Below are 10,832 nucleotides of genomic sequence, written 5' to 3' on the forward strand. Positions count from 1 at the left end.
ATTTCCATCTTGCTTATTCCTTATAATAAAGTCATGTTCTTTATATCTCAGATACGGTTAAAGAAGAAATCCCAGTTGTACTAAAGACAACTGGGATATTCTGCTGGTGAACTTGTGCATGTTGTTCTATTTTGGAAGAATAAAATTTTGTTTAGGATTTTAATTTCTTTCTCTTGCCTCCCCAAGTTTTTGTTTATCCCCAGTATGCAACAAGATCCTTTTATTGTTCACAAATTTATCCTGCTGTATAAAAAATAAACACATGGGCTAGCATCATAATCAGAGAAATCCATGTGTGTTTTATTCGTGACCTGTAAAAATCATCAGACTCCTTTAGGTCCTCCCTGGAGACATCACTTTCTGATGCTTTAAATGAGTTTAGGCACTTTTTCTTCCGGAGTAGTGATGATTTTATTTGCAATGAATTTATCTGGACATGGCATGTTCCATTTTGCTCATTCATTCTAACCTCAATAGGCACCTGTTGATTTGAGAGACAGTGAAAAAGCATAGAATACAAAATTCAGTATGAAAAGAATGGCATGGGAAGACAAAAGAGGAGCAAAATATGAATGAGGGGGACAAAAATAAGGAAGTCTGTTAATAGAAATAGAATCTTTAAACTTGCTTATTCCTTTCCTACCATTACCTACATTTATATAAGGTCACTGCAAACTGTGAATGAAGAGCTAAATGATAACATTTCTCCTTACATTGAATTGATGGTGGAAAATTAAGCTCCAAATAAATTGCTGAATATGGGACTCAACCTTTGACCGGCCTGTTTTTTGGCAAGGGTCTTCTATATGTACTAACTGCCATAAGGTTGACTTTAGTAGGAAAAAAAAAATATTAAGCCATATCCTGGACTTTGTGCTGGCTCTTTTGCACTAAAACGGTCTATAAAGCTTTCCTGAGTTGGCAGCTGAGATTTCTGCTGCAAGAGGGAATCCCTGGCTGAGGTAGAGCTGGCTTACAGCCACCTTGGCTTCCATCTCTGCCAAATGGTATTAAGAAAGAGATCTGGAATATTGTCCTTCAAAATTGAAACTACCATACAAACACAGAGACTTGCATTTATTTTTTTTAACTAGGTTTGAATCTTCATGCCTTGTCTCCCTTTGCATGCATCCTAAGCATGTATTTATATACTGTGAATACAAAAGGACCCTTTCAGCTGAGTTGTGATTTTGCAGCATTTAATAGGTTAAATTTCATTAGAGTATTTATCTTTTCTTTTTGTGAAGGATTGTTTCTCCCTTTGTGTGAATGTTTGACTATTACTATGAAGAAACTGTGTACATTTCTTTTCGGAAAACTCATGCTGATTCCAGGTAGAAACTTGTTCTAGTTTCTAGTTCCTTTTCCAAGCCCTATCCATCTTAATATTTTATTCATAATAACTGTAGTCTATTACAAAATGTTGATTGAGACCCAATGAAGAGTAGGTAGGTTTGGGTTGGGTTTTTTAATAACAGAGATTTAATGAGAAATTCAAATTCCTTTATTTTGAACCCATAACATGGTATCTGAGCCCACAAAGATAAAAAATAATAATCTTAACATCTTTAGGTTAGGTGTATGATCTAGAATCACATAAAACAGACAAAAACCGAAGAGCTTTGTTTTAAAAATATTAGTACCAAAGCTTCCACTTGTATTATTAATATCTTATGTAAAGAGCTGAAAGCACATAGAGTTCGTGAGTGTACTACGACATATGTAAAGGGAGTCATCGTTACAACAGATAACGTATAGAAGATTGCAACAACCAGTTACATAACAGTATGTAATTTATCCTTTATAACAGCTTCCTGTTTTGGTTTGTTATCTTGCAATAAATATAGTTTTGTTTTAAATCCTCTTTGATATTTTGAACCTGAAAAACATTGAGTACTTTTATTTTACCAGCAGCAGTCAACCTGAGTATATGCAGACAAACTGTTACGTGACTGTTAAGTTACCACAGGTAAAGAGTTTGAGAATTTCAAGTGTTTGTGTGTGTTTGTCATTGAGATTCAGAAGACATTTTGGAGGTGGCATTTTCAACTACCAGATGCTGTGAAAGATGTCTTCTTTGTCAGTGTAAACCGGTGTCCCTCCAGCAAGGAGATAGCAATGGAGAGAATTCCCAACTTCAGATGACCCCCAAGAAAGAGCTCTCTAAACCGTTTTTCTAAACTACACTTCTTTTCTAGGATAATACATTCCTCAAAAAGAAAAATAATTTAAATAGCCTCCCGGTTTCACCCACCATCCTGGTGTCGTATCAAGACCCACTTCACCTCCATGGGGCTGTTCAGTAGTGACTCTGCATCAATGTGTTAGAACCACCCTAAGAATTTTCCTGACGGTACAGCATTGGCACTGTAGTAGCACAAGAGCTAAATTTGGTCAGTGCAGGTACGGTAGAGATAAATTTCAGTTCAAATAATTTCACTTGGAATTACCAGCATTTTTTGTCAGAGTTGAGCCCATGGCATTACTGTACTCTATCCTAGCTTGTAGGTTAGTGGTTTACCACTAATCTTTCAGTATCCCCAGCTGAGCCATTTAATTACACTTCTTGCTCCCTGATGGCCTGTCTGGCTGACTGTTGAGAATGGACTTGCATATTAGTGTCTTATGTTCTATAAATATCTTATGATGTTATTACATTGTAACATGGATAAACTAATTTGTTCTGTAGATTTATCTACTCTGAAAGACGGAAAGGTTGAGGCATATTACACCATGAGATGTTTGGGCTAGATCCTCAGTTCCTGAATGAGTGTAGCTCCATTTGTACAACATACCTTTTCCTGTTCTATGTTGGGTTTTTTTCTATTCCACCTTAAATTTAGACCCTGGTAATGTAATTGCTTATGATTCGGGCTTTAATGTATCCTGGTAACAGAGGTGAAAAATTTCTTCCCTTCTTACCAATCCCTGAGGCATCTTATCCTTAATGACATGTTAAGTGAAAACCAAAGTGCCAAAGACCAAATCTGGATGGTGTAGAAGATAGAAATCTTTTAGAGATATCAGTCTACAGTAATTTTGTAGCAGAGCCATGGGGCAGGAGAAAGGAGTGCTCCTGTATAGAAATACTCATTTAAAAAAGCAAGACATTTGGACTTCTTGTATATAGAGTTTTAGAACTTCGATAATTATTTCTAAGTACAGGAACAAACATATTCTGCAATTAACCTGGACAACACTTTATGCAGAGAACTCCTTGTAAGCCTGGCTAAAGCTAATATGGCCCATTTCCAGCTCCTTAGTGGAAGGCTTCTTAGTGTTCACTATAGGTATTTTTGTAGTTTATTGGGTTTTGGACTGGTCCAAATTTTAAAAATCATTACATATTAATTGTGGGCATAGATAAACTTCTTCTAATTAACTGGTCAAAACCTATAGAAACCTGTAGAAAAAAGAGGAGCAATGGTAAGTTTTTTCTTTATATTGCCTTCTGTCTTTCACATAAAGACATGACCTACTCTTTAATATCTCCTGTCAGTCTTTTGAATTAAAGATATCTTTGTAATTTTAAGGTGATTTTAAATGCCCCAATCCCTTAAAACATTTATCATTAACATTCCAGCCAAATAGTAATCTTTGTGATTAAAATAGTTTAAAATGTTGTCTAATGGACCCAGAAGAGTAACTTCACTGTGCTTTTCATCTTTGTCAAGTTTTTATATTCTGTGTATTAGTCTTCACAATTACACAGCCAGAAGCCTGTTATATTCCTTTTGCAGAGCTGTTTGATTGAGAAGAAATGAAAAGGAAAGGGAGAGATTGAATTTTTGGATTAAGACCAGCTACAGATCATCTGTGTTGGATTAAAAAAAAAATCCTGATATGTGGGTCAAGAGGTTGGGAATGAGATATGGAATTGTTCATATGAGGCTGTAGGATCAAATCAGTTTGACCCAAGCTGGTTACCTCCAATGATTGTTACTACTTGGTAATCTTTGGGAAACAAGGTAATGGGAAAATGTCTATATAATAAAGAGCTGAACCAAGCTATCTCTGCACTTCTTGTGTTCTGTTTCCAAGGGAAAAATATTGTATGTCAGGGATGTAGCAAGAGCTTACTGAACTCCAGTGTTCACAATGGTCAAAATGCTGAGCAGACAACATATATGCTAATTGGATTTTATATATGGAATATGAACCCATTTCCAAAAAAGTACCTGTTTAAGTAGAATCATAAATTCAGATTTTTAAAAATCTGTAATGAAAGTATGTATTTGGTATGCTTGATACAGAAGAGTACAGGAATATTTATTTGCTGATCAAATATCAGCTTTTACTGGAAAAATATGTATTTACATTTGTAATTACTTTGATGTGTTTTTCCTGGAAGAGTCCAAGACAGATTTTCAGTTTCTTCAAACATTTAGATTTATAACATTTGTTTGTAAATTACCCACCAACTTCATAATAGGAAAGATAAAAAGCACAAGTGAATCTTGTGTGTACATCCTTTTGTCAAAAACTCTGTGTAAGTTTAAAAAGCAGCTAATGCAGTGCAAGAGCTACAAGAGGAGTGGATGACATCATTGTGCTGGAAAAGATTTTGAGAAATGAGACTTTATACCTTTGCATGAAAACATCAAAGGATAGAGATGATGATGAACGCTGAACAGGTTTCAGGTTTATTTGATTATATTTGTGACTTTCAAATTTCTTTAAAAATGTGCTGAGTTTTGCTGGTTTGCTAGCAGTTCAAGACCAAATAACCATGGTTTAATTGTAGGCTTTGTTGTTGCCGTTCTAGTGACTTGGTGCAGAGGCATTTATCAATCGAAGGTTTGAAATTAACTTTAAAATGCAAAAAAGACAGTTTAACCCAGGGAAAAGGAGCCTGTAAGCATATTTTCTAACATAAAAGGAATGTTAGGATCTGAATCATATTGGGAAGATGGTTAAATGTCTAGAAAGAAATTGCCAGATATGATGTTATGCAGCTTGAAACTCTTCTGGAATTTATTTCAAAGGATCCATTTTCTGTAGCATTATTTTTTTGAGAGATATTTTTATGTTAGTGATTTACTTTAGTTTATAACATTAAATTACAATTTAACACTTTACGAACATGAGCAGAAATACTATGACTAACATTATGGTTTATAACATAAAAAGTTTAAGCAGTATTGCGAAGAAACATGAATTATTATCCCTGATCTGTTGTTTACTCATCATTCCTTTCACTAGCCTTTAAATCAAATCCCTCAGATCTAACCTCTTTATCTCCCCCCCCCCCCCCAATCATGACAATATGTTCCAGCTATCATCCCAGATGTGTGCAGTACTCAGAAATTAAACTGTAACATTTTGGATTGTTGCCATAAAATAATGTCAGACTTTAGGATGAAGATTCTTTATAATTTTGAAAACAAAACAAAGCTGAGAATTTCATGATTGGATCTTCCAATTTGGCCCCAACACCTGAGTAAGTTACCACATATTCAAACCATATCGTTGATTTCTCTACTTGATAGTTATCTTCTTGGACCAAGAATCTTTTGTTGTTATATGCCTGTATAATAATCAACATAATACCAGCTGCATACCATTCTGCTCAGATAATGTAATGAATTTGGGGGTTTTTATCTGTTCATCTTTTTCTATGTGAAAAGTGGAAACACGGATCATAACCTGTGTCTACTAGCAAAAAAACCCTAAACCCTCAACAGTAACGTCTTGTTTATAACTTTACATGGCCCAGAGCATAGAAGTTAAGATTGAAATGGTATAGTTTAAGGCAAGAAGAAACTGGATCTTGGCTGATGATAATAAAAGACCTGGCATGCCAAGCTGTAGCTGTGCTAAAAATCTGAGTGATATTGCTTCTTGCTCTGCAAGGTGCTACCTTTGTAGAATACATTGCCAGTAGGATACTAGCACTCTCCCAGTTGTGGCTTCTCCTTTAATATTTTAATTTTTTATTTCAAAGTGAAACTTCCACCTATTTATCCATACTCAGAGTTTTCTTGCCTATGTATTGCCACAAAGTCTATGTTGCCTACTGACAGGTGTCCCCCACAATACTGTGTGCCAAGTCAGTTTTTGTTGATCTCATTCCTCTCTTTGGAATGATCCTTGTGAGTGCTGAAATTTCTCCTATCGTATTGTATGCTGTTGAATCACAGTGTAACTTGTAGCAAAAAAAAAACCAAAAAAAAAGACAGAAAGAAAAAGAAAAGAAAATGTATGTCTGCCTCTGCAGCTGAGGTTTTAGTGTCTTTAACATTTGCATTTATCATAAAGTTTATAGACCATGCTGTGTATATATGTAATATATTGGACAGATTCATTCCCTAAATCAATAGGTAAATTGAAAAACTCAGTGTGATACTATCAAGCTATACTTCATACTACAGCTTAATTTGTTATGATGTATGATCAGAAGAGTAAGGTTTGAAGAACTGCTTGGCTTTTGCTGTTGTTAACTGATAAATATTACCCAATGCAGTTAAATATTTTGTTCTACTTAGAATCAAATGCTGGTATTTCTGCCCCTTTCTGTATCAGTGGCCAAGATGAAGCTGTCTCACCTGAATTCCTTGTCTTTGCTTTCTGTTAAAAAGTTCGAAAAGAAGTTCTATCCCTTGTGCAATACCAGCTGTTATAAGTTCTTATAGTTTAAGAGATAGCAGTAACTCTTTCCTTACTAATTTAAGATATTTTCACTGTATCAATGACACATTACATTAAGTGATTTGAAAATGTGTGGCATCTTAAAGTCTTGCACAAGTTTATTATTTTCATTTTGTGGGTGGAGCTTCAGCTGGTACAGTCAGCAGGGCTGCCAAAAGGGCTATGTTGCTTCTTGTTTTTTCTTAAATATTTTTACTTTTAGTTTATAGTCTTAATGGCTTTCAAAATATCTTCTGAAGTAGCAGACTCTTTTGTGGCCTCCTCCTTAAGCTGTTGTACAGTAGATTTGCTCTATAGGATTCTATAGCACAGATCAAATTCTGAAGAAATTTATGTTACTGCTAAAAAATATTAATTATACATTTTTCATACATCATTGGCTTCATCATTGCAATAAAGTGATGTCACCTATGTAATTTATGATATTCTCCTTGCTCAGTGCCTGGATTTTTCACTTGATATGTCTGGGAATAGTCCACATATTAGAGACTGCTGTCATATTTGGCTGCTATTGGACAAATCAGGTATTTTTCCAGCTTTTCAGCAGAGGTAATTAATCTGTATGGAGTGCAATGTTGCTAGCTTTAGCACCTGAGCTCATTCAAGCATTTCTGCAGTTGTGTGTTGTATTACAGTGACAGTCATTCAGGAAGGCATTTTGTTGTGAAACTAAAACCAGTTTTCCTCACAGGATTAAAGTAATGTTCTCAGTCATGATTTAAGGAATGTGAGGGAATTCATGTACAGTGTTGTGAAAATTCTGACACATGCTATTTTTTGCCCTTTATATTGTCTAGTATAATGAGGTCACAACTTCCATCATAATATTAATAAATGTAAGATTTTACTAAAATAGAGGTAATATGTGTGACTATAACAAAATATGTATTACTGACCATAAGGTTTTGAGTTGATTTCCAAGTTAGAAAAGTGGGTGATTAGTGCAACATTACCATACACGTCAGTAGATGTGAAACTTACACTGCTCATAGTGGATTTTTATCAAACTCAGAGTGCAGAATAAAAATTTTATAAACAAATGGAAATTACAGCCCAGACTGTGTTTTCTATGGCCAGTCATGTTTGGTTTTGTTTGATAGAGCTGCTAAGAAATCCCTTAACTGATGACTCCGTTTCAGGGTCCTTTGGGTTACTTCATTGGAAAGAAACTGCAAGGATGGACCTCAAAACCTCTGCTACAAATGAAGGCAGTATGCTGTCATCTTTTCCAAACAGCAGAATTTCTGTGTGTGACTCTGTTGCTTCATCTCATCTTTCAGAGAGAAAACATTTGATTCTAACATTGAGTGTACCTTAAAATAGGCCTGCAAGTCATCACAAAGAAATTCAGAAATATTCAGGAATGATTACTTGGTTCACTTATACACACACAAATACACACATATCTTGTATGTATATTATGCATACATTATTTTTTTATATATACTTAATTGAACTATTTGAATCAGACATTGCATATTTGAGAAGAATTGTTCCCTTCTGTATTGAGAAAGGGAGAAGTGTTAGTCGAAGTGTTCTGTAGGCTGTGAACACATATTGTAAGACATATGCTGGGCACTATATAATTATATCCTTGTTTCTTTGTCTTGAGAGCTCATTTGTGAATGTTTCTCTGATGATTACTTTTTTCATTACATCTTTTTGGACATTGAAAAGAAGATATAACTGGAGACTGACAATTCAACAATCATTAGGTCCAGATTCTGGCCAGTCTGGAGTGTCAAAATATCTCCAAGTGAAAGCGGGAACAGCAAGTAGTTAGTAGATTTATAGTGATCTGATGTGCCTTAGAGCTAGACAATTTTTCAGAAGTTCCCAGTGTTCAGGGCAATTAACTTCACATCTCCTCATCTCGACATCTCCTTTGCTCAGAAACCATCGGGAGCCTTTGTATTGTTGCTCTAATGGAATTCAGGCATTCTCCTTCTTTCCCTTGCACCTCACCTCTGTGTCACCAGCATGGCCATAGGCAGAAGTTGTGGTGGATGTAGATGCTCTTCAAAAGGTCATTCCATTTCTACTGCTTCGTCATTCTTTCTGCTTCTTTTAGGGCTCAGTCACTGTGGTTTAGAGCATGAGTCCTCCTCTGTTCTTTGCTGCTTTCTCCATGCCTTTCTAGTCATACACTTACCTACTACCCTGACAATTGACCTTCTGCTCTGATACACATAGCTCCAAAATTAAGCCTTTCTGCTATTTTTACCCTAGCTATAACCTGACTGGCAATATCATGCCATCAAAGAGCTAATACAGTGCCAAAATTCTTGCAGTATTCTGTCAATCTCAAGTACCCTTTACACTGTGAAATAAATGAGTGAGCAGCATCTCTCTGCATCAGTCTGTGTGTGATTACCAAGAAGAGTTAATGCACTATTTTCTTTTCCCTATAGGATGCCAGTGATCTCTGTTTCACATAAGTATCCTCTAGGGAATGTTGCTGTTTAAACCACAGCCTCAGGTTGGAAAAGTGACAAGGGTATGTATAGGAGCTCTGGGTTTGATTCCCAAATGGTATGGCTGTCATCGTTAAGGCTACTGATTATATGCCTTTTTCTTTCAGATTTCTATTCATAACCATGGCATTCACTCTCTATTTGTCTGACATTTTTAGTATTTGAGAGGAACACAGAAACTATAGAGAGTCTTCCAATTATTGTGTGTCAAAAGTCAGTTTCAGATATGCAGTCTGAATTTTAAAATGCATTGTATCACTGAGCAAATTATTTGCTAAATGTCATGAGCTAAGTCCTTAATTAAAGTCTGAGCAATTCTATCTGTTGGTGCTAAGGACTTGCCTCAGCGGTGGCTCTAGCTGTGATATCTAGAAAGATAACCTATTTACCTGGGGTGGTGCTTCCATCTCTCTTTTAGGGAGTAAGACATGGTGATTGGTACTCTAGCTTAGGAAGATTTGCATTTATAACCAAAACACTGTGTTTTACAGGTGATCTACAAGTAATCAGATACCCTTGCTATATCCAGCTGAGCCTGTAAGTTCTGCCTAATTGCAATAAGAAAATAGAAAGAAAATTTAAAAGGTACCTGCAGGGTATCAAAGTGACTGGAAGATATAGTAGTCACAGTGCATAAAAGCCTGATAAATTACTTGTTGAGTTGCACATACTAGGTTTAAACTAATATGTCTGGTAGCTTTTACGGTCTTCCACACAGGAAATGTAATAGGAGGTAACTCTTAATACAAAGAATAGTATAATAGTATGTGGTACCTCAGAATGCTATGGCTCTGTTGTGTTAGACTCACTGTGGACAGCTGGTTAGGAAAGATCCTACCCAAATTAATGTTCTAACTCAGTAAATGAGGCCAACAAAAATTAGGGTACATGAAATAATAATTTAAGAGCGTCATGTGATTCAAGCAAGTTGACCAACAACAGATAGAATCTCTCTTTGTCAGAGACAGGAACTGAACACTGGCTTTATCGTTTCATGTTTTATTTTTCTAAAGAATCGTTGTATCACATGTTAACTGGAGAAACCAAACCTGCATCTTTAGGGGACTGGAGCATCTCTCATATGAAGAAAGGCTGAGAGAGCTGGGTCTGTTTAGTCTGGAGAAGAGAACATTGAGAGGGGATCTTATCAACGCTTTTAAATATCTAAAGGGTGGATGTCTAGAGGAAGGGGCTAGACTCTTCTCAATGATGCCCAGCAACAGGACAAGGGGCAATGGGCACAAACTGGAACATAGGAAGTTCCATCTGAACATGAGAAAAAACTTTTTTAGTCTGAGGGTGACAGAGCACTGAAACAGGTTGCCCAGAGAGCTTATGGAATCTCCTTCTCTGGAGATATTCAAAACCTGCCTGGATGCAATCCTGTGCAACCTGCTCTAGATGATCCTGCTCTAGCAGGGGATTTGGACTAGATGATCTCTAGAGGTCCCTTCCAACTCCAACCAATCTGTGAATCTTCTTATGGAGATTTTTGATTTGTTTAGGTAGAAGTGAAACACATTATGAAAGGCTTATAGCCAGGGACTTTAAAGGTAAATGGTGCAGTTCTTGGTAGTCACACAATGTGTTTGCTCTTGGGTTCATGAACCAGGATTTACATAAAGAGGTGTCACAGGTATTTAGAATTACCTCTAGAGATATGGGACTGCTGAGCTATGGGAAGTGAGTGAGTTTGAAAGATGGTAAAAG

This window comes from Grus americana, chromosome 17 (genome assembly GCF_028858705.1).
Source record: "Grus americana isolate bGruAme1 chromosome 17, bGruAme1.mat, whole genome shotgun sequence".
NCBI classification, from domain to species: Eukaryota; Metazoa; Chordata; class Aves; order Gruiformes; family Gruidae; genus Grus; species Grus americana.